Source organism: Arvicola amphibius, chromosome 12, assembly GCF_903992535.2.
Source record: "Arvicola amphibius chromosome 12, mArvAmp1.2, whole genome shotgun sequence".
Classification (NCBI taxonomy): domain Eukaryota; kingdom Metazoa; phylum Chordata; class Mammalia; order Rodentia; family Cricetidae; genus Arvicola; species Arvicola amphibius.
In genome coordinates this window covers 31,076,130-31,101,188 of record NC_052058.2, presented here as the reverse complement: position 1 = coordinate 31,101,188, position 25,059 = coordinate 31,076,130, and the positions used below count along the sequence as shown (strand labels likewise).

The 25,059-nt window shown below is 43.7% G+C and overlaps 1 pseudogene; it reads left to right on the top strand.

Annotated features, from left to right (window-relative positions):
* The first annotated feature begins 12,227 nt into the window (after positions 1–12,227).
* Positions 12,228–18,788, top strand: LOC119827081 (annotated as a pseudogene).
* Positions 18,789–25,059: the final 6,271 nt, after the last annotated feature.

The following is a 25,059-nucleotide window of genomic DNA, read 5'->3' as shown; positions in this document are numbered from 1 at the left end:
GCTGAAGTCACCTGGAACCCAGGAGAGACAGACGAGACAGACGAGTGAAGTGGCCCGACTGAGCTGCTCACAGAGACACAGTGTTTATAAGAGCCCAGTCTGGCCCACCCAACCCTTAACTACCTGTTGCTTTAATCCCTTCATTAAATGTGCAACAGCACTGTGGCAAATCTTGATTGTCAACTTGATTGGATTAAGAGGTTCCTGGGAGATTGGTGGGCCCCGCCTCTGGGTGTGTCTGGGGTGTTTCCAGACAAGATTAAATCATAAGCAAGTTGAGCTAATCACAGGTTTAACCCTTTGATGGACTGACATTTAGAAGACTATTGACAGGCGGTGGACTGTGAATGATGGGACTTAGTTGGAGGGTTGCTGAGACTGCGTGACTTTAAAGGCCAGGCCTTGACCGTGGTGCATTCCTGTGACCCTCTCTATCTCTGCTACCTTATTTCCAAGAGAAACAGCCTCAGACTCACTGCATTGATAATCTGCCTGATCAGGTCCCTGGCGGTGGAGTCTGCTAACCACAGACAGACCCTCTGAACCAGTGAGCAAGAAGTGAATTCTTCCTCCTTCAAAGTGTCTCTCTGGGACACTTGTTAGAACAATGTGAAATTTGACTAACACATCCACAGAAAAGAAATTTGAAGTAATTATTTACACAAAGAAATCAAATTTGGAGAAAATACCAATTCTTCTGGGTAATTTTGCATCTATCTTAATATCATATAAATGTATGGTTTCATTTCTGAGCTCTCTAGATTGTACCTGTATATTATTTCATCTTTTTCATTATTTGCTGTGCTCAGGATGGAACCCAGTCTCACGCATGGTAAGAGGAGAGAGCCAACTCTCACAAGATGTCCTCTGACCTCCACATATAGCATGACAGGGATGTGCCCATCTTATATATACATAAATAAATAACAACTTTATATAACCACATTCAATATATGGTAAGAAAAGAATGAACCAAGAACCTTCTCCTTCTGAGTACATGTGTTCAGGGGAGAGTTATAGAAAGTTAGAAATATGATCTGTTGTTGTTTTTTATTTGCACCTAAGAATAGCTTAGATTAGACATAGGTATGTCAAGTTGGTATAACTGTTGTAACTCTGGGGAAAGTAACAGTGGAATTAAAACTGCTAGTGAGAAATCATTTCAGCTGTCTCTGTTGCTAAAGAAAAGACAGTTCATGCTTTAGAAAAGCTGATAGACTCAGGACCTCTGAGAAACAAGCTGTCTTCTTTTTCAGCTGAGATAAAATACCCCAATGAAAAGCATGGTGAGGAAGGAAGGGTTCCGTTAGGCTCACAGATCCAGGCCCAGTTCATCATACAGGGCGGTCAAGGCAGCAGGAGCCTGAAGCAGCTGCTCACACTGTTTCCCAAGTCAGGAATCAGGCAACCAAGGATGGCTCTGCTCAGCTAGCTTTCTCCTTTTTAGTGCAGTCTGCGACCCAAGCCCAAACCCCAGGAATGGAGTGGCCTCTTTGGAAAGTGGGTCTTCCCACCCCAATTAACTTATCAAGATTAACTTGCAGGTGTGTCAGGAGGCTTACCTTCCAGTGAGCCCGAACCCTGCAGAGGTGATAATAATTTTTTACCCATCACCCACATCTCCACCAATCCTATAAAAGCTAGGTATTCACGGCAGTATGTCCATTCCACCATCAGGTTTTCTAGTTTGTTTTACATTCTAGTCAGACATACATTTTTAAAAATTGTTGGCTGAACACTTAACATTGCCAATTTTCTGTAGACCATAGCCAAAAGTCACATTTCAATATGCATGTATTGTTAAAAATATGTTTTGTTGACAAGATATATTCTTGTGGCTTGGCATAAAATACATTGTTGTCTTCACTTAAAAAAATATTTGCAATAACAAAGAAAAGAAAACAGACAATAAGTTGGGAGTCCCTGTAGCTAAATGAAATCAGTTGCATTAATTAACCTTTGTGCAGGGTGTTACAGATATCTGTGTATGAGACCAGTTTCAGTTCCAAAACAGCCACGTGACTAAACTAATGAAAAAATACTTGTGCAGAAAAAAATCCTATCTAGACCCACAGTATCTTACCTTTGTGGTAAAGAGGAGACCCAGGAGCCCCTGATCCCTTCCCCCCACTCATGTATCTGCAAATTAAGCAGAGATGGAGATCTAGTCTAGGCGTTTCAGTCAGGCAGCAGAAATTACCTAGTTAGGGGAATCGCATCTGAAACTGAAGGATGTGAAAAACACCTCTCCAGCAGCAACTTGGTGTCCCACTGATACCACCTCGTCCTCTTCATAGCCTCCTCCTTTCCCCATTCCACATACCCCCTTCCCCACTGTATCAGAAGAGAAAAATGTTTGCTTTCTGGGATAAGATGGCGGATTGAACGCATCCTCCGTGCAACCCCGGGACAGAAGAGTCAGGGTAACAAAGACAGGGTAACAAATACGGTGTGTTCCCAAGAAAGAAAAGAAAGGAAACGCATCAAAAACAGGTGACAGGTCAGATGAAAAAGGATGGAAAGATACAAAGGCTAGCTATGACAAAGACAGGAAGAAGCCGTCTGCAGCCCCAAGCCCCGCAGAGGAGCAGGAGCCCCAACCACGCGTAAGCGTGTCAGCTCTAGTGACAAAAGACTGGCAGTCCCAGCAGCAGGATAAACCCACAGTTCTCACAAGCCTTAATCCAGTGGGGGAGGGGAGATAATGCTTCCTCCGGTGGGGAGCCGCTAGGGGCGGGAAAGAAATTCTGAATCCAGTCCCTGCATCCAAAGCCCTATCCAACCTGCATCAGAAGTGCAGTGCTATACCAGGTGCCTGGTCGAGAAAGGGCCTTTTGTTTGAGACTAGGCTACTCTGGGACTCCGAAAACAAGGAACAGTAGTCACAAGTCAGCGAACATGGGGCCACTCTGCAACAGAAGCTACCAGACGCAGAAGCAAAGAGGAAGGGTCTGACGTGGGCGGGCAGTGAAGTTTTAGAGGCGGGAGCTCAGCGGAGGTGCCCCCTCCCTGAGAACTGAGAGCGGGGGCCCCACACTCAGCCCGCCGTTCCCAGCAAAGACACAGAGAGATCCAAGATCCGGCTGGCGGATTCCTTGTCCTCTGGAGTTGCCTCTAGTCTGCCACGTGATGAAAGAAAACACCAAGAGCCCAGAGCTGGCAGATGGCTGGCTCTATTTCCAACAGGGAGGCTTGCTGCTAGGCTGGGGCTGCGTGCCCGAAAACAGGCAGACAGCTTGTCATCCTCTCCCGGTGCAAAAACCAGCACTCCTTGATTCTCTTCCGATACACTCCTGGACACCTCTAGGCTTGGACATTTGCCACCGCTGGGTTTACAAATTTAAGGGGTGGAGGACCTATGGATTGGGAACCTGCCTTACCCACAGCCTATAAAGTTTACTGTGGTCAGCTGCAGTCGTCAGGGAAGGGAAGCTAAAAGAGTAAATGTATCCCTGACCTCACAGCCCACCCTTGACTAGGGCAGACCCTCTCCGCATAGGCAGAGGCTTTTCAACAAGGTTTCAGCACTGACATATCATGCTTCCTCCACCTGGCAGACTCTAATACTAAATGAACCCTGAAGGAAGTTTGGGTTTTCCCCCTCAAGTTTTTCTTTTTGCTATATTATATTTTTACTTTATTTTATTGAAATTTTTATTTAAAATTTATTTTAATTTTTGTTCCTTTCTATCCTTAACTTTACTTAACTTTAAATTTTTAATTCATATTTATATCCTTATCATTTTCCTCACATTCCTTTCTCATCTCTTAGCCTCATTTCGTCTCTTTTCCCTTTTTCCCTTTTCGTTGCCCCTAATTTTCTTTTCTTTTTTTTTTTTTTTTGGTTTTTCGAGACAGGGTTTCCCTGTAGCTTTGGAGCCTGTCCTGGAACTAGCTCTTGTAGACCAGGCTGGCCTCGAACTCACAGAGATTTGCCTGCCTCTACCTCCCAAGTGCTAGGATTAAAGGTGTGTGCCACCACCACCCAGGTACCGCTCCTTATTTTCATTCTTTTATTATTACCTTTATCTTTATTATTTAAGACTTTTTGTTGGTTGCATTAATTATTCATAACAATGAGTTTCACTATGTCATTTCCATGTATGTATATAATGTAACTTGACCATATTCACCCCAGTTGCTTAATCCTGCTACTAAAACAGCTGAGAAATTCATTTAAAAAAAATCATTGTAGGCAGGCATCTGGGTAAGAAATACAGCAGTTTGAGAAATTCAAGGAGTCTTGCCTTCTGAATAACAGCAGCAAATAAAAATTCTGAAAATGAATGTTCAGCCCTTTCAATAACTCACTGGAAAGCGTCAGAAAGCAGGTGGAATAGTGACTTACAGTGACTGAAAGGGTGCGTGATAGAGAAACATTGTAAAAAAGCTACTCACTCTGGAGGCTGTGGTGCCCTATGCTGCGAGACTCCCGAACAAGACCACCACAGAGCTGGTTTCTTGTGCAAACACAAGGGGTTTATTGATTACAAGCTTGAGCTCGGACCACAGTCCTACACCCTGGTGCAGCTGGTGGAGGAGAGCAGCACTGAGCATTTACAGTTTGGGGTTTATATAGAAAAAAATCCACAAGAAGTAGTACAAGTGGGTCACAGCCTTGCCATTGGGTCTTGGGGTAGCTGACATTTAACCTGATTGGTTATGGTGAGCACAGAATTTAAGAGTAAAGTAGTTAAAAATACATCAGGTGCAACTGAGGCATGTGGTTAATAGCTGTCATTAACCCTGGGGTTAGTGGTTGTCTGTCATCAATCATACGCTCATCAATCATATCCAGGATGGAGTTTGACTCATTTCAGGAACTTGGGATCATGGAGATGGCATAAGAGGGGTGGTCTTAGTTTAGATCAAATTTGATCCTCACAGAGGCTGTTTATTTCCATAGCATGACTTATTCAGTGAATTCTAGTCTAGCTAGCAAGCCTGCCCCAGTAATCCCAGTCTCTACCTCCCAGAGCACTGGGATTACAAACAGCTAGCATGGCCCAGATTTTGTTCAAGAATTCTAGGAATCTTAACTCTCTGATCCTCACAATTTACAGGGCAAAAACTTGAAGCTATATCCCAGCCCCACTAATAAGCTAATTCATTCAGTCTTTGAACCTATCTCTCAACATTCCCAGAAATACATTTATCATTACTACATGTTACAGCCCTTTATTAAATGTCCTGTAACTACTTTGTAGATTAGTCTGGCCTCAGACTCAAAGATCCACCTTCTCCTGCCTCCTGACTGCTGAGATTAAGGTGTGTACCACCACACCTGGCAAAATCCATCTTTTAAGTGAAATGCTTCAGCCTGTCTGTCATTCTCTCAGGCTCAAAAATCTAAAGAATCACCTGGCCAATGATCTTGAAAATAACAGGGCATGGTGGCACACGCCTTCAATCCCAGCACTCAGGAGGCAGAGGCAGGTGTGTTATGCCCAAATCCGTGAAGTCCCCACAAAGCCAACAAGGAGAACAAGTCCCATATGTAAAAGCAAAGAGCCTTTATTTTATGCAAATTTGCAAACTCGGTCTCTCCACATGTCCAACGTGTTAGAATAAATGGAGAGCCCAAAGCTCAGTTAGAGTTGGGTTTTTATACTAGTAAAGGTTGGGGTGATGGGGTTTCTGAGGTTCAGGACCGCTGATTGGCTGACATTTGTCTAGGAGTGTCCTGGTGAGTATTTGCTGGCAGGTGATCCTTATCTACAGTGGCTGGAACTTGGAACATTAGGCATTTCCTTTGGATGGTCTGTTCTTGGGTGGTGGTTGGGTAATCTCAGTTTGTGGTTCTTTCTGCAGCCAGGTATTGCTTCAGGGTAAACTAATGAGACTCAGGCCTCCAATAAACTTTTTGAATGGCTGAGTCCTACTCTGGCAGGTGATAATGGTTGGAAGTAAAGAACTTCCTTTGGGTGATCTGTTCATATTTAGCTTATCATGGCTGGCCCCCACATTTCCCCCTTCACAAGCACCAATGACAGGACCCAATCTTGGATGACTCCCATTCCACATTGCCCTCCCTACTTCTCTAGCTGTTTGTTCTCTACACTGCATCTGGATCCCTCTTCCCCATCCTTTCTAAAACTCTACAGGTGTTCCTTCTTTATTTTTGTTTCCTCTTACAGCATCTGCTAATCTGGTCCTTAATGCAACCTCCTCTGTGCTTCCCTGATTTCTGCTGTTTGTCTAAAAGTATTTTACTTGTTTGTCTGTTAGAAGAATGTGGCCACAGTATGTCTGTGTGAGTATATGGGTGTGTATCATAGTATGCTTGCTTCATGTCTCTGGGTGCATGTGTGCTTGTTTTAAAATCAGTAAAACTTATAACTCCAGATTACAACAGCTCTGGAAAAATACAAACACGTGGGTACCCCCATTTTGACCTCACCACCATCTTGGGTAAAAGTACCCATGTGTGCTAGTATTCTTTAACTTATTAAAATATTTCTTTTAATCTTCCTACATTTACTAACATTGGTAAGCTATAACTAATTAGGTAAAATACATGTCTAAATTTAGCTCATATGTCCAGTTTAAATATAACAGGTAATGGTATGGAATACTCAAGTGCCTTTACAGATCTTAGAGTATGGCATTTAACAAAAGAGCTTCTAAGACAGAGACATGCCAGCTCCCACAGCATCCTATAGCTCCTCCAAGAAGATACGTGGTTACAAAAGACCTTCACCTTGAGGTTTGCCTTTGGGTTTGGCAAAGCTACTCACACAGCAAAATGCAGCCTTCCACTTCTTCAGCCAGTATTCCTCTAAATACCACCTGGGGAATCGATCTTCTCATCCTGCCAAGACAGGAAGTCTAAATCTTCCCCCCACAGGAAAATCTCTGGGCCTCTTGTACTCAGAAGCTAACAGCAAGCACTGTTTCTAGTTCTCCAAAGACTAAGGAGAGACTTGGGATTGCCTGTGTAGCTAAAATAGCTGTCTCATTTCTTGTAGTGTTGAGGTGAGCGGGCAGGCCTGCTTTTCATCCCACCCGGCTCCCACATGCCTAGCTTTACACCCGAAATAACAACACACAAATTGTATTCTTTTAAACACTGCTTGGCCCATTAGTTCCAGCCTCTTATTAGCTAATTCTCACATCTCTTGCTTTAACCCATATCTAATAATCTATATAACACCACGAGTGGTGTCTTACCCGGAAAGAATCAGCATGTCTGACCTGGTGGCTGGCTTCATGGCAACTGGTTGCAGAGGCAGGGCAATTTTCTGAGCCATCTACCTCACTTCCTTCTTCCTGTTCTGTCTACTCCACCCACCTATGTTCTAACCTATGAGGCCAAGCAGTTTCTTTATTAATTAATCAATGAAATCATCAGATAGATAGAAGACACACCTACATCAATTTCTGCTCATTTATCCCCCTTAGATCTGTCTAATGACATTTGATGACTTAAGGTACTGGTAACTTATTACTATATCTGCTAAGTTTCCTGCTAAAAATTCAGACAGGTGTGCCTCTTTAACAGGCTTTATAGTCCAGGACTAACAGGTTTCAGGTGTATCTTCAGAGGTTCAGAGTTTCCAATTCCCTTTAATTGTCTTCTAAAATGTTCATACCTTTTAACCTAAAGCAATAGCCTTTTGCTATGACACCAACATGTAAATCTGTTCCAGTTGCTTTACAGATACCTACAGGTTCCTGTGAAAAAATTCTGCTACTATCAAAAATCAGTGTAGTGATGGGAGCGGCGGGCTGCATTCCCGTCCTGCTCCTGGCCACCTGACTAGCTTATGACAGTGGCAGTACAGAGCAGACCATGAACAGTTCCCAAGATACAGACAGCTACTGCAAGATAGGACCCAAACTCAAAGACACTGCTGGCATCAATTGAAAGAAGAGATGGGTAGGTGCCAATGCAAAAATTCATCCAACAGCCTAAAAGCAACATGGTAAAACCAGAACTCCCAGTGGTCATACAGCAGGAAAACTTGATCATATTAACCCAGAAGAAGCAGGAGAAAATGATTTTAAATGTAACTTTATGAAGATGATACAGACCCTTAAAGAAAACATTTAAAACTTCCTTAAAAATGGAGGAAAAGACAAACAACAAATTCAAAGAAATTAACAAATCTCCCAGGGAAAACCAAGAAAAAAACAATCAAACATGTTAAACAAACACTTCAAGACTTGAAGTCTGAAATAGAGGCAATAAAGAAAGCATGAACCGATGGAATTCTGGTCAATGAACGGGAACTACAGAGGCAAGTATAACCAACAGAATGCAAGAGATGGAAGAGAGAATCTCAGGTGTTGAAGATATTATAGAGGAAATAGATTCATTGGTCAAAGAAAACATTAAGTCAAAGAAATTCTTAACACAAAATACCCAGGAATGATGTAGGAGTGTTTCTATCTATCTGTTGTTTCATTGGTTAATTAATAAAGAACCGAACCTGCTTGGCCTGATAGGTCAGAACATAGGTGGGTGGAGTAGACAGAACAGAATGCTGGGAAGAAGGGAAGTGAGGCAGTCGTCATGATTCTCCAACCTGAGACAGATGCCATGGAGCCAGCCGCCAGGTCAGACATGCTGAATCTTTCCCGGTAAGTCACGATCTCGTGGTGGCATACAGATTATTAGATATGGGTTAGTCAAGATGTGAGAGTTAGCCAATAAGAGGCTAGAACTAATGGGCCAAACAGTGTTTAAATGAATACAGTTTGTGTGCTGTTATTTCCGGGGCTAAATTAGCTATGCGGGAGCTGGGCGGGATGAAAAGCAGGCCTTCTCATCTCATCACTACACAGGAAATCTGGGACATCATGGAAAGACCAAACCTAAGAATAATAGGGATAGAAGAAGAAGAACTCCAGCTCAAAGACACAGAAAATATATTCAACAAAATCATAGACAAAAACTTTCCCGACCTAAAGAAGGATATCCCTATGAAGGTACAAGAAACTTACAGAACACCAAATACACTGGATCAAAAAGTACCCTTGCCATAATCAAAATGAAAAACATACAGAATAAAGAAAGAATATTAAGAACTGCAAAGGGAAAAGTTCAAGTAGCATATAAAGGTAGACCTATCAGAATTACACCTGACTTCTCAATGGAAACCATGAAAAGCCAGAAAGTCCTGGGCAGATGTGCTGCAGACACTAAGAGACCATTGGTGCAAGCCCAGATTACTATATCCAGCAATCACCATCAATGGAGAAAAAAAGATATTCCATGACAAAACCAGATATAAACAATTCCTACTCATAAATCCATCTCAACAGAAAGTACTAGAAGAAAAACCTGAACCCAATGAAGCTAACCTCACCCACAAAAACACAGGTGACAGATAACCTCAGAGCAACAAAAACCAAAGAAGGAAAACATACACACTACCACTGAAAAATAACAGAAATTAACAATCACTAGTCATTAATATCTCTTAATATAAATGGACTCGATTCACCTATAAAAAAGGCACAGGCTAACAGAATGGATATAAAAGCAGGATCCAGCCTTCTGCTGTATACAAGAAACACACCTCAACCTCAAAGGTAGCAGTTACCTCAGAGTAAAGGGTTGGGAAAAGATTTTCTAATCAAATGGACCTAAGAAACAAGCAGGTGTAGCTATTGTACTATCTAACAAAATAGACTTGAAACTAAAATCAATCAAAAGAGACAAAGAAGGATACTTTATACTCACAAGAGGAACAATACAACAACAAGATGAAGTCTCAGTCCTGAACATCTATGCCACAAATATAAGATCACCCACATATATAAAAGAAACATTACTGAAGCTTAAATCACACATCAAACCACACACACTAATAGTAGGAAACTTTAACACCCCACTCTCCCCAATGGACAGGTCAACCAGACAGAAACCTAACTGAAAAATAAGAGAACTAGCAGATATCATGACTCAAATGGACTTATCAAACATCTACAGAACATTCCACCAAAATACGAAAGGATATACCTTCTTCTCAGCACCTCATGGAACCTTCTCTAAAATTGACCACATACTTAGTTTTCTTTCTTTTTTTTTTTGTTTTTTTTTTTGTTTTGTTTTTCGAGACAGGGTTTCTCTGCAGCTTTTTTAGAGCCTGTCCTGAGTTTTCTAAAAAAAAAAAAAAAAAAAAAAAACCAAACATTAACAAAAAAAATTGGAGTAAACCCCTGTGTTTTATCGGATCACCAAGATTAAAAATTAGAATTCAACATCAACACTAATTTCAGAAAGCCCACAAACACAAGGAAATTAAATAGCACTCTATTGAACAACCACTTGGTCAAGGAAGAAATGAAGAAAGAAATTAAAGACTTCCTAGAATTCAATGAAAATGAAGGCACAATGTACCCAAACCAAACCATAGTGCTTACTATGAAAGCGGTGCTAAGAGGAACGTTCATAGCACTAAGTGCCTACATAAAGAATGTGGAGAAATTTCACACTAGTGACTTAACAGCACACCTGAAAGTGCTAGAACAAAATAAAGCAAACTCATTCAGGAGGAGTAGATAATAGGAAATAATCAAATTCAGGACTGAAATCAATAAAATAGAATGGAATGAATCAATGAAACAAAGAGCTAGTTCTTTGAGAAAATCAACAGGGTAGACAAACCTTTATCCAAACTAATCAAAAGAATGGCCAAGATCAAAAAACACTGATGACAAATTATGCTGGAGAGGTTGTGGGGAAAAGGGAACACTTCTGCATTGCTGGTGGGAATCCAAGCTGATAAAGCCCTTTTGGATGTCAATGTGGTGATTTCTCAGAAAATTAGGAAACAACCTTCCTCAAGACCCAGTAATACCTCTTTTGGGTATATATCCAAAGGATGCTCAATCGTGCCACAAGGACATGTGCTCAAGTATGTTCATAGCAGCTTTGTTTGTCATAGCCAGAACCTGGAAACAACCTAAATGTCCTTCCACCAAAGAATGGATAAAGAAAATGTGGTACATTTATACAATGGAGTACTACACAGCAGAAAAAAATAACAACATCTTGAATTTTGCAGGAAAATGGATGGAACTAGAAAACATAATTTGAGTGAGGTAACCCAAACACAGAAAGACAATTATCACATGTACTCACTCAGTGGTTGTTTTTAAACATAAAGCAAAGAAAGCCAGCTTACAAACCAGAATCCCAGAGAGCTTAGACAACAATGCGGACACTAAGAGAGACTTACATAGATCTAAAATACATGGGAAGTAGAAAGTATAAAACGACAAGATCTCCTTAGTAAATTGGGAGCATGGGGACCTTGGGGGAGTGTTGAAAGGGGGAGGGGAGAAACAGGGATGGGAGCAGAGAAAAATGTAGAGCTCAATAAATATCAATAAAAAATGTAGGAAAGCTTTTTTCCATCTTCCTGTTGGAGAGGCAGTTTTGCTTCTGCCTCTCTCCCCACTTCTCCTCTCCCCTGTCTCTCTCTCCTCTCCCCCTTCTCCTCTCTGTCCCTGTCTCTGTCTCTCTCTCCACCCCCTCTCCCTTCCCCCTTCATAACCCCCTGAATAAATATTCAACCTCAAAAAGTGTAGGAAAATAAAAAAATGAAAAGCTAACCCCACAGAGGGACTTTGAATTCCTCCCTACCTCACTGCTACAGGTGTTGGAGATGGGTTCTGAGCTAGCTTGTATTATGCTCGTTTACAATAAACCTTGCTATTGCAGCTTGGACTTCTCTGGTTTCTGAAGGTCTCTCTCGAGGGGTCGTAATCTGGGCACAGCATCTGGTGCATTGGCTGGGACCTTCAAGAATCCGGAGGTTCATTAGCATCTACCGGTAACCGTGCTCTTTGTGTTTTTGCCTTGTCTGTGTCTTTGTCTTATAACTTTCATTTTGTATCGGTCGACCTATCTGGGATTCTGTAATTGGTGGGCTCTCTCTGGGACAGGTGTGTTTGGACAGTGAACCTGGAGGGGAAGAGGGATGCCTCATTTTCCAGTTTGGGCAAGGGACTCCCCCACCCCGTCGTGAGTCATTTGGGCCACCTCAGAGGCAGCCATTTGATTTCAGAAACCTTTAGGAAGTGATCAGGAGCCTCTCATGTGTGTTCAATGGCCCATTAGTAGTGTGTTTGAATATCTCCCTCCTCTGCAAGAGGAAGTGCCTCCTTGTGTTTTGTCCTGGGATCTTGTCAAAGTCTTTTTGTGTTTTGTTGTGGTAACTGTCGCCTTGTTTTCTTTCTCTCTTGACTTCTATCTTCAACTCCCCTCATCAGCAATGGGGACTATTCCGTCAACACCCCTAAACTTAACTCTTGCTTACTGGCAGGACATCCAGGATACCACCAGCAACAACAGTGTAATTGTCAAAAAGAAGAAATAGGTCACTCTTTGTTCAGCTGAGTGGCCCACCTTCAATGCCGGGTGGCCAGCAGGTGGAACCTTTGATGCAACAACTATCCACAAGGTAGAGATGGTCTTCTGTCCCTGCTGTGGCCACCCTGACCAAGTCCCCTATATTGTTACTTGGAGGGGGCTAATAGATAGGGTAGGGGGACCCCTTCCTTGGATTGTACCATTCTTACTTCCACAGCAGACCCAAGGGACCCAAGTTTTGGTTGCTAAGACTAGGGCTCCCTCAGCAGGTAAAAAGGAGAATAGGACAAAGCCTGCTGCTGTATTCCAGGGGGGAACAGCAGAGACAGAGCTTTTTCCACCTCCCTATCTCCCTTAGTCTCCCCAAGCACGTCCCGCAGCTCTTGTAGATGCCCCAGCCCCCAAACTGTCAGGGGCATAGGTAGGAGAGTTCCCGGCACTATCTACTCACAGCAGAAGGGCAGGGACCCCACACCCAGACTTCACAGTGGCCCTTCCTCTCAGACCCGCCAGCCCTCCTGATGATTCAGGGAACCAACCCTTCCATTATTGGTCATTCGCTGCCAGTGACTTGTATAACTGGAGGGCTCAGAAGGCACCATTTCCCAAAGAACCCCCAGGATTTAATTAGCCTATTGGAAACTGTTTTTTTACCCATGCCCCTACGTGGGACGATTGTCAGCCGTTGTTGAGGGTTCTCTTTACAACTGAGGAGAGAAGCCGAATCCTAGAGAATGCCTGGAATCTGGTCCCAGGGTCTACAGGCGCCCCTCTAGCGGACCCTCTGCTAGTCAAGGCAGCCTTTCCAGCACCCTGCCCTAAGTGGGACTTCAACACAGCAAGAGGTAAGGAGAGTCTCCAGATTTACTGCCTGGATCTATGGGCAGGTCTCAAGGCCACCTCATGCAGGCCTACTAATATGGCAAAAATTTATGATGTAAAGCAGGGAAGGGATGAAAGCCCAGCTGCTTACCTGGAAAGGTTGATGGGGGCTGTCAAAGAATACTCTCCTATGACCCAGAGTCTGGGGAAGTGCAGCAGGCCATTATCTTAGCCTATGTCAATCTAGCAGCACCAGATATTAAGAGAGAATTACAGTCATCAAAATACTAGGAGAGTGGGGCCTAAGAGACTTAGTAGCAGTGGCAGAAAAGGTTTACAATGAGAGAGAAACAGAGGACCAGAAAGAAGAGAGAAGGGAAAGAAAACATCGAGAAAGGGAGAAGATAGACAAAAGACAAGAGAAGAACCTAACCAAAATATTGGACAGGGAGCAAACTCAAATGGAAAGAGTACTCCTGGCCACCGAGGCAGGAGGACAGGATGGAGACCAACAATTCTGGCCTAAGTTAGGAAAGAATCAGTGCTGGTATTGCTAGGAAAAAAGACCAGAGAATGCCCCCAAAAAAAGGAAGAAAAGAGAGGCATCGACAGGATTGGGAAAAAGTCCTTGCTGCCTTGGAAGAGGACAGTGACTAGGGAGACAGGGCTCGACCCCCCTCCCCGAGCCTAGGGTAACCCTAAGAGTGGAGGAGAAACCTATCCAGTTCATGGTGGATTCAGGGACAGAAAGTTCAGTACTTTTGACGCCTGAGGGCCCCCTGTCGGGGAAACAGACCTGAGTGCAAGATGTGATGGGCATCAAACCTTATAAATGGACCCAAAAAACAGTGGACTTGGGAGTGGAATGGGTAGCCCACTCATTCTTAGTCACCAGATAGTTCCACAGAGCCTGGACAGCAGTGAAACAACCAGCTTCCTCAGGTTCCCCAAGATTTCAATGCCCACAAATTAGCAGAAAGCATCCTCTTTCCCTTAACCTGCCACACCTAACTTCTCAGTTTTTTAACAAAAAAAAGAGGAATGTTAGTATCCATGCACATCCTGGCACAGCACCTCAAGCCCTGCACCCTGCATCCTAAGCCATGCCTGCTTGCCTAGCAAACAGCACCCTGTCCCTTTAAGAGACAAGCTCTGCCCACTCCCAATCTCCCCATCAAGGCAAACAGGTCTCTGCCTCCCTCCCTCTCTCTCTCTCTCTCTCTCTCTCTCTCTCTCTCTCTCTCTCTCTCTCTCTCTCTCTCTCTCTCTCTCCCTCACCTCCCTCCCTTGGTTTGGTGTCCCACAAACCATCCAGATGGACAATGGGCCAGCCTTCACTTCCAGGGTCATGGAGCTCATGTCAGAAGCTCTCAACATCTCCTGGAAATTCCACACCCCCTACCATCCACCACAATCCTCGGGAAAGGTGGAGAGGGCCAATGGACTCATCAAACAATAACTAACCAAGCTCTTCCTTGAACTCAGGTTATCTTGGCCCTCCCTTCTTCCCATTGCCCTTATTCACCTCGGGGCCACCCCACGTTCCCCTACGGGCCTGAGCCCTTTTGAGCTGCTTTATGGCAGGCCCTTTCTCCTCAACCATCACCTCCCAGTCCAAACTCCTCCACTGGCGGGGTACTTACCCTACCTCTCCCTTTTAAGGTCCCTTCTCCATTCACACTCTGACAGTTGTCTCCCTGTCCCCACACCAGTGGACCCTAATGCCCCTAAACCTGCAACTCTCCCCAGGGTACAGAGTACTCCTCAAACAGCTAACTCCTAGGTCTCTTGAACCTCGATGGACAGGACCTGTCACAGTAATCCCCACCACCCCCTCGGCTGCCAAGCTCCTGGGACACCCATGCTGGCACCATCTCTCCAGGCTCAAGCAGGCACCTACTCAGGACACGTGGTCTGTCCAGCAGACAGGACCTTCCAGTCTCCCAGTTTTCCAAGATGCCACAATGAAGGGCCTACCTGCTCGTCATCCTGGCACACTTATCTTTGGTGATAACAATATTTTTTTGCATAGACACCTGCCTTCTCACCTCCCCCAAGGAACAGATGCCTGGTGTCTCCAGGATGACAGTACGTGGGATGCCTTTCCAGCCACACCTCTTGTTGAACGTGGACCCACCAACACCCAGCTCTTCCGTTCCCCGCATGGTCCCATGCCCGTAGGAAGTAGCTAGACTTGAGTCAACGCCCCTTTTTCCTAAGAGAGCCTAAATGTTAGTCAAAATATGAACTCAGCTTCCTTTTACCCCTTATACAGTCTGGAATGTAAGTCCCAGTCTCTGGCCTCCATCTTTGTAGGCCCCATTCCTGTGTCTACCAAGCCTTGACCCCTCCCCAGAGGAGGGTTAAGACAGCCTGCCAAAATCTTGACCACTCCTCTACTCTATTTAAATTGCTTCCTGGAAAGTTCCCTTGTGGTCTCTTTCCCACCCCCATCCCCTCTCCTCCCCACCCCTGTCCCATTCACAGCTTTCCAGTTCCCCCTCAGGGCCACCCAAGAGCGCAGGAATCCCAATAAACCTGAATATTTTTTAATTTGGCTTGTTGTGATTTGGGTTGATTGGGATTTTTGTGTCGGCAGAGAGCTCACGTTAGAAAAACTCCTAACACTACACAGAGAAACCCTGTCTCGAAAAAATAAAATAAGAAAAAAAGAGAATGAGAGAGGAAGAGAGGGAGGAAGGGAGGGAGGGAGGAAGGGAGGGAGGGAGGGAGAGAAAGAGAAAGAAAGAAAAAGAAAGAAAGAGAAAGAAACAAAGAAAGAAAGAAAGAAAGAAAGAAAGAAAGAAAGAAAGAAAGAAAGAAAATAAACAGATAAGCATTATATCATTATATTATATTATATTCTCTCAAATGAACTCAGGGGCTATATACTAAAGATGCGGTTGTCTGCTGTGGTGCTGCTGGGAGGTGGTGTGATCTTTAGAGGAAGCTGGTGAAAAGACCCTCATTTTCAAGGGTGGTGATTTTCCCCTAACTCAATAACCCGAACCAACAGATGCAATTAGCAAGAGGCTTCTTTATTGGTTACACAGGCGTCTATGGGTGTATCAGTAGGTCTCGCCAACTGATCACACCGATCCAACTTTTAATTCAGCTTTTATAGGTTTACAGATTACATGGGGGGGCATAGTAACAGTAATTCTATTGGTAGGGGCTTGGCTCATCTTGGGGACAGTCCCATTTGTCTGTTCCCAGGTTTCTCGCAAGGCATACTTCATTAATTTGACAGTTGTGATAAGGTAGCCTAAGGGGGCTTAGTCCGGTCAGCTACTCTTTTGACCAGATATAACCCATAAAATATCCTGCTGTGGTGCCAGTTGTCCATAACGGAGACAGTCTCTGACCCAAAGGTCACCTATCTCTGTCTCCTAAAGGTTAGCTCAGTTCACGTCTGTCATTTATCAGGACTGGCCAGGACACCATTCTCAATTTATGGGGGGGGGGGGGGGTTCTGGTCTTGTAAATGAAACAGCCAGTCATAAAATAATCTAAGCTTCCCAAACATCTGAGAAAACATCTCCCTGTGAGTGAATGATCCTTGATCTGCTGGGAAAGCTGCTGATGGTCTGTTCTCATTCTCCCAGACTTGCAATCCATATATTTATTTATTGGACTCTTCACTGGCTCACTCAGAGTATGCCTTCGAAGGCAATGTTCTTTCTGGATCTGTTTTCCAGCCAGTAGAGTGCAAACACACATGCCAGGAGTGTGGGATACCTGCCGAAGAAGCTGTAGGCAGCAAGCACAGCCCTCCTGTGGTGCTGCTGGGAAATAGAGGGGCCTATAAGAGGTGGGGTATGGTTAGTGGAAGGCCAATGAGGGTGTGCTTTGAAAGAGATAGTGGTACCCCAAGCCCTGTCTTCTCTCCCTCTCTTTTCACTTCCTGACACCGCAGGATGTAAGCAGTTTTGTTCAGCCAAGCACACCTCACTACTTTTGGCCTTTCTGAAGATCCGAAACAACAGAGCAAATGACTCTTGAAAAACACAGTCTGTGTGCTGGGGATATAGCTCAGTTGGCATTGCTTTCCTGCTAAATGCAATGCCCTAAATTCATCCCACAGCACTGCACAGATCAAGTATGATGGTGCAGACCAGCACTAAGGAAGTAGAAGCAGAAGGATCAAAAGTTCAAGGTCATCCTGTGCTACACAGTAAATCTAATACATAGGGAGTTCTAAGCTATTCTGGGATACACAAACACTTGTTTCAAAAAGAAAGGGGGCTAAAAATGATTTGGTGGTTAAAAGTACTAACTATTCTTCAGAAAACCCAAGTTCAATCCCCAGGACCCATATAGCATCTACAAAGCATTTGTACCTCTAATTTCCAGGGGCTCCAGCCCCCTTTCCAGGGGCTCCAGCCCCCTTTCCCACGTCTTTAAGCACTGTACATACATATATGCAGGCAAGACACCCATATGAACACATACAAAGTAAATCTCAAAAACAAAAAAAAACAATTTATATGACCCAAAACAAGTATTTTAAACTTTTAAATTTTTTTTCTTGGTGACAGAAGAAAGTCAACTCTCTGGCTTTAGTTAATTGGAGGCTTTTTAAAAGACTGATTAAGCTAGAACCAGCTATTCTTTCTTTGATTCTTTTTTCTTTTTCTTATTTATTTATTTATTTGTTTGTTTGTTTATTGGTTTTTTGAGACAGGGTTTCTCTGTGACTTTTGGAGCCTGTCCTGGAACTAGCTCTTATAGACCAGGCTGGCCTCAAACTCAGAAAGATCCACCTGCCTCTGCCTCCTAGTGCTGGGATTAAAAGCGTGTTCACCACCGCCCGGCTGATTCTTTTTTCTTTAGATGCTACTATGTGTGTTGTTGGTTACACTTCTTAGAAGTTTCTCTGACTCTGGAGGTGACCCAATTTGCCAGTCATTCTTATTGTTTTGTTCTTCAAACTCACTTATATAATTTAAACTTGTTTTTCCTTTCAACAGAACTTAAATTTCACCAAAGACACCAAAGACAGATAATAACCCATATTTTTTTTAAAAAAAAATGGTCGCCAACTTGTTCAGATATCTCACTTGGAGTGAGGGATTGTCCATTGTATACAAGATCACCACTGTGTTTATCTTGATGAGAAATAGGACAGCAACTTTGAGTTCTTTAAAATCAAACTTCAAATCTTCCAGCTCTGCCTCAATATCTGTGTTGGGGAGAGTGGAGACAGGCTGACCCCGGCAGCCAAGGTGCTGGAGCGGCTCACAGGCCAGACACCTGTCTTTTCCAAAGCTAGGTCACCGTCAGGTCCTTCGGCATCAGGAGAAAGGAGAAGATTGCTGTTCACTGCACTGTCCATGGAGCCAAGGCAGAAGGAATCCTGGAGAAAGGCCTGGAGGTGCGGGAGTGTGAGTTTCGGAAAAATAACTTCTCAGATACTGGGAACTTCGGCTTTTGGATTCAAGAACACATGGCATCAAATATGACCCAAGCATTGGGATCTATGGCCTGGACTTCTGTGTGGTGCTGGGCAGGCCAGGTTTCGGCATCGCAGACAAGAAGCGCAAGACAGGTTGCATTGGGACCAAACACAGAATCAGCAAAGAGGAAGCCATGCGCTGGTTCCAGCAGAAGTATGATGGGAATCATCCTTCCTGGCAAATAAATTTTATCCAAAAGGCCAATAAAATCTTTCTCAGAAAAAAAATCACAAGGCATTGAGTTCCCTGTGATTACAGAAAGTTGTGAACTACCATGAAGGTGTTGGGAAATAAATCTCGGTCCTCTGTGAAAACAAGTGCTCTTAATATTGAGCCGTCTCTCCAACCCCCTTGCTAAATCTTTAGTTGTGAATGTATGCACAAGTGCCTGGGCTTGCAGCGCAGCACTGCGGCCATCAGAGGTCAGACGTAGTGACACATATTTGCAGTCTTGGGGAGGAAGACAAAGAACCTCAGTTTGGGCCAGAAAGATGGCTCAGCTGGTTCAGCCACTTGCCCTAAAGACCCAAGGTTTGATCTTCAAAACCCACAGAGTGCAAGAAGATGTTCCCACAAATTGTCCTTTGACCTCCATGAATGAATGCACCACTTGTTTCTTCAAAGGCTTGGACTGTGTTACTGCAGAGTTGTTCGTGTATCATTAGCCACAGTGACACTGTTACTTGGACCAAATTTGTCCTGATAGCCTGAGAGCCACTGCAGTTGTTTCTGTTCTCTACAATTATTCAGCTACTGTTCTGGGAACAGCTGTAGAAGGAGCAGCGGGCTGCATTCCCACCCGGTTCCTGTATGGCTAGCTTAGCCCCAGAATAATTACACGGAAACTGTATTTATTTAAACACTGTTTGGCCCATTAGCTCTAGCCTCTTCCTGGCTAACTCTCACATCTTGATTAACCCATTTCTATTAATGTGTGTAGCACCACGAGGTGGTGGCTTACCAGGAAGGATCTTAGCCTGCGTCCATCTTGGAGAGGAGAGCTATGGCGTCTGCCTGACTCTGCTTATTTTTCCTACAATTCTGTTTTGTCTACTCTGCCTACCTAAATTTTCTGTCCTTTTAAAGGGCCAAGGCAGTTTCTTTATTAACCAATGAAAGTAACACATAGACAGATGACCCTCCTCCAAACAGCGAGGAATATGGTCATCCATCTGCCTCTGTCCCTGCAAACCAGGAACAGCCAAAGACAGAGGACACTGGCTTTCTCGTGTCTTAGGTCAATCACCCTTATAAAATTGCTCACACATAGGGGGAGGAGTAAAGTTTGTTGGTTTGAAGTTGAAAGAAGATCCACTTCCACTGGTATCTTGATAGCACACAGCTCCACTTGATCTCATTCTATTGCTTTGGACCATAGCATTCACCAGAAGCTTCCTGGGGCTCCAAAGAATAGATAGGGAGAGTCAATGGTGCCACCTGGTCGTAAGAGACCTGCTCAGTGCTGTAATTGGGAGCTTGCACCTGGGTGTCTTGGTGTCCTGTAAGCATGTAGTCTTGGCTCTTGTGCATCCTCTCTGTGTCAAAACTTTTGTCTCTAAATTTTGATAGCCTTGCTCTTCTATTCTGAAACCAGTTCTAAAGAGAAAAAGGAAACTGTTAATCAAATCTGCTTTCTAGCAGTGCCCCACAGTGTTCTTTTTTCCCTTTGTTTTGACACAGGGTCTCCCTATTATGTAGATCTGGCTGTCCTGGAACTCACTATGCCGCAAACTCAGAGATCCAGCAACAGAGCAATGGGAGTAAAGATGTGTGCCACCCTGCCAAGTTGCACAGTCATTTTCCCAGGAACTTTCACAGGGTAGTAAGAGTCAGCCTTATTGTCTTGCTTCCTGACCTTAAAAAGACAGGGAAAAATGAAGTACGGAAGCCTGCTCCAACCAACCCTGTTGGAGCCTCTGCATCTACACAGAACAAGCTGGAAATGCCCCTTAACACTTCCTAGACACTTCACCTAGCTGCCCCCAGCCAAGATACAATAAACTACAAGCTATATTCTTATGGGTGACACAAAATGAGGCAAGACTTAGCCATGGCATGGTAGGTGTTTTATGTGGTCCTAAGCACATCTGGTTTCATTTTTAGCATCCTTAAAAATAATAGCTATACATGAAAATCATGGTCCAAAGCTTTTGCAGGGAAGGGGAGGTGTAGAAATTATAAAAAAATAAGTTTTAAAGATGGAGGACAGGTCTGAGAGCACACACTTTTAAACCCAGTACTTGGGAAGCAGAGGCAGCAGGATCTCTCTGTGAGTTCAAGATCAGCCTGGCTGACATAGTGAGTTCTGGGATGGCCAGGGCTACATAATGAGATCCTTTCTCATAATTATTAAATAAATAAATAAGGGCTTGAGATACACACACATAATCCTAGCACTTGGAAAACTGAGGCAGGAAGATTCAGAGTTTAAAGTCACTAGTGAGGAACCTACTCATTTTGCTAAATGATCCTGTTACAAATTTTGTGTATTGTTGGTTTTCGAAACAGGGTTTCTCTGTGTAGTTTTAGAGTTTATCCTGGACTCACTCTGTAGATCAGGTTGTACTCAAACTACCTACCTCTGCCTCCCGAGTGCTGGAATTAAAGGCATGCACCACTACCACACTTTAATTAACACAACCGCAAGTGTTAACGGGCACTTTCAGTTTGTTCCGTCTAGATGCAGAGGCTGCAACAGGGTTGATTGGAGCAGGCTTCCATACTTAAACATGGAAGTGGGAGGGGGTGGGGGAGGGGTTGCACGGCTCACAATCTTAATAATGTGCAGGCCTAGAAAAGGCTGTCTTCATTTTTCCATCTTTTCAAGGATTATTTTTATAATCATATATTTGTGCTGCTTTCAACTTATCAAATGTACTTCTTTTGCAGCAGACAGTAGTTAATATAGAGACTTATAATTAGTCAAGGTACTGAGTGCTTGTGAGGCCCAATTCTCCAAGGGACATCTACACCAACAAACCCCTCAGAGGCTCAAGAACACCATGGAGGAAGACTTTAAAAGATGTAAAATCCTGGCCGGGTGATGGTGGCGCACGCCTTTAATCCCAGCACTCGGGAGGCAGAGGCAGGCGGATCTCTGTGAGTTCGAGGCCAGCCTGGTCTACAGAGCTAGTTCCAGGACAGGCTCCAAAGCCACAGAGAAACCCTGTCTCGAAAAACTAAAAAAAAAAAAAAAAAAAAAAAAGATGTAAATCCTGCCAGGCAGGAGTGGAACATTCCTCTAATCCCAGAGCGTGGGAAGCAGAGGCAGGTGGATCTGCGGGTTCAAGGATAGACTGATCTATACAGAGAAAGTTTCAGGACAGCCAGGAATGTTTCACGGAGAAACCCCGTCTCAAAAAACAAAACAAAGGCCAGGAGGTGGTGGCACACGCCTTTAATCCCATCACTCGGGAAGCAGAGGCAGGTAGATCTCTGTGAATTTGAGGACAGCCTGATCTTCAAGAGCTAGTTCCACGATAACCAGGACTACTCCACAGAGAAACCCTGTCTTGAAAAAAAATCAAAACAAACAAAACAAAAGAATGTAAAATACCAAGGAGTTGTGAGTGCTTCTTCCAGCTGCTACACTCGTGAACTCACACTTCAAAGTAGATTTGATTCATTATAAAACAACCACACAGCAGACCTGTGGAAGATCAAGCCAGCATAGGAAGGAAGACAATACCAATTTCCAGTTTCATTTTTCAAGGCAATCCTTTCTCCCCTTCCCTTGTTATATATTTGATCTCTCAGCAGGCTGTTCCGCCTTTAAAATGGACATTTTCAATCCTAAAATCAATACCCGGTAGTTTTTCTACTTTGTCCTTGCCATAGCTATCACCAGCATAAAACCATCACAGTTCCTGTCCTGGGTAATGCCAATAACTTTTAATTTGTTGCTGTTATTTGGAGACAGGGTTTGTGCCTGTAGCCCTGGGTGTCCTGGAACTTGCTCTGTAGACCAGGCTGGTCTCAAAGAGATTACCCTGCCTCTCACAGCACCATGTCAGTGTACAGATTAAAGGCATCCACAACCATTCATGGCCTAAATTTTTTATCTTATGTTGTGTGGGTGTTTTGCCTGCTTGTGTATCTGTGACATGCCTGTAAAGGATGTCAAATCCTCTAGAACTGGAGTTTCAGAGTCATGAGCTGGGTGGGTGCTGGGCATTGAGCCTAGCTCCTTTAGAAGAGCAGTCTGTGCTCTTAAGCCATCTCTCCAATCTTGGAGGGGCTTACATCCTTAAAGTTCCTGCTTCCAAATGTCTTCATAAGTTATTTTCTATCTAAGCTGTGTCAAACTGAAAGAAGAAAAATGACATGTTAACAATGCCTGATGCCAAGACATGTCAACTTTCCTATGATTCTTTGCTTCATTTTCCAAATGGCCCACAAAAGGGTATATCCTCGTGAAAAGCTGCAGAGATCTGACTTACTTCAATCACATACACTGTGCACCTGCACTCTTGTGCCAGATTTTCCTTGGTTGTGAAATCTGGATAATGATTCTCTTCAAATGATTGTTGAAGTATCTTCAGGTCATCCTTGGTAAACTTATGTCGTGGTTTTAACCTTCCTCTTCCACGCTCTGCTCTTGTTTTACTGCAACTGTCTTCTTTGTCAGGAGAGCCAGGAAAATGTGGAAACAGAAATGCATTAGACATCAGCAGCACCCAGAGATGCTACAGAGCAAAAACAGCACTCATTTGTTGACTGACTATTTATAAAGACTTTTTTCTTTTTCTTTTAAAAGAAACAAAAACACATGATGATCTCATTGGATGCAGAAAAAGGCCTCTGACAAAAATCTTACAGCCATTCAAAAAGTCCTGGAGAAATTAGAGACACAGGAACATACTTAAATATAATAAAGTTAATTTCCAGCAAGTCTATAGCTAATATCAAGTTAAATAGAGAGAAACTCAAAGCAATTTCATATAAATCAGGAATGAGACAAGACTGTCTACTCTCCCCATATCTATTTGATATAGTACTAAGTTTTAGCCAAAGCACTAAATTGGAAAAGAAGAAGTCTAATTTGTGAATGATATAATAGTTACATACACTAAAAAACACACTAAAGATTCCATCAGGGAACTCCTACAGCTGATAAACACTCTCAAAGAGGCTGGATACAAACAAGATCAGTTCAAAAAAATCAGTAGTCCTCCTATATAGAAACGACAAACAAGAGAAAGAAATCAGGGAAACAACACTTTTCACAATAGCCTCAAATAAAATAAAATATCTTGGTGTAACTCTAAGCAACTGAAAGACTTGCAAGGTAAAAACTTCAAGTCTTTAAAGAAAGAAATTGCTTCTAGTAGATGGAAAGATCTCCCATGCTCATGGAGAAGTAGGAGGTAATGGAGGAGTGTCTATGTGTTACTTTCATTATTAATAAAGATACTGCCTTGGCCCTTTAAGAGAACAGAAAATTAGGTAGGCGGAATAGACAGAACAGAATTCTGGGAGAGTTGGGGAGACGCTTCAGGCAGTCACCATAATGAGTCTCCATGCTTCTCCTCTCCGAGATGGACGCAGGTTAAGATCTCTCCTGGTAAGCCACACCTCGTGGTGCTACACAGATTACTAAATATGGGTTAAAGGAAGATGTGAGAATTGGCCAATAAGAGGCTGAAACTATGGGCCAGGCAGTGTTTTAAAAGAATACAGTTTCCGTGTAATTATTTTGGGTAAAGCTAGCCAGGTGGCGGGACACAGCCCTCCATTCCTTCTACAGATTGGCGCTCCAATGTGGTGACTAAATCCACTTAAAAACCTGAGAGGGCTTTAAATAAAGGAGAGAGAGAGTTTAACACAGCTTTTTGCTGTTTGCTAGGACATGCTGTAGAGAGATTTTCTGTTTCGGCAATAGCGGCAGAGAAAAAGCTGAGTCATTTTAAAACCTGGCTTCCTGGTGCTGTGCCGCCAGTGCAAACTCTGGTTATAAAGCATTTCAGTGGCTTTTATGGGCCTGGATATTTGTGTTCCCGCTTGGGATAGGAAGGAGAGTGCACTGAGACCATGCCAATGGCTCCCTGCTCCCTGCCTGCACCTGAGCAGATGGCGGAATCAGGCTTAGGCGAGCCGGAGAACATGGCAGATTTCTGCCGCCATACAGAAAGATGTTTTCAGACTGTGCAGTGCTCTGTGTCTCAGATTTGGCTGTAACTTGTATGAAAAGAGTTTCTGTGCTGCATGCTCAGTCTCAGAGTTAAAGTGCTGAGTGCGGCTCCTACCTGGAGGCCCCAGAGCTAGTAGAAAATGGTACATCCTCCATTTTGAAATTGGAGAGAGGTGGAGCCAACATCCAGAACAGTCCGGCGGCTCTGCAGCTCAGAGGTGCAACCGATTCAGAGTCACAAGTGGCTCCGCCATGTTGGACTGGGCGTGGCAAGCTCACAGTACCTGTTTTTGACCTAGGATTGTCACAGCTTAGAGTCTTAAGCG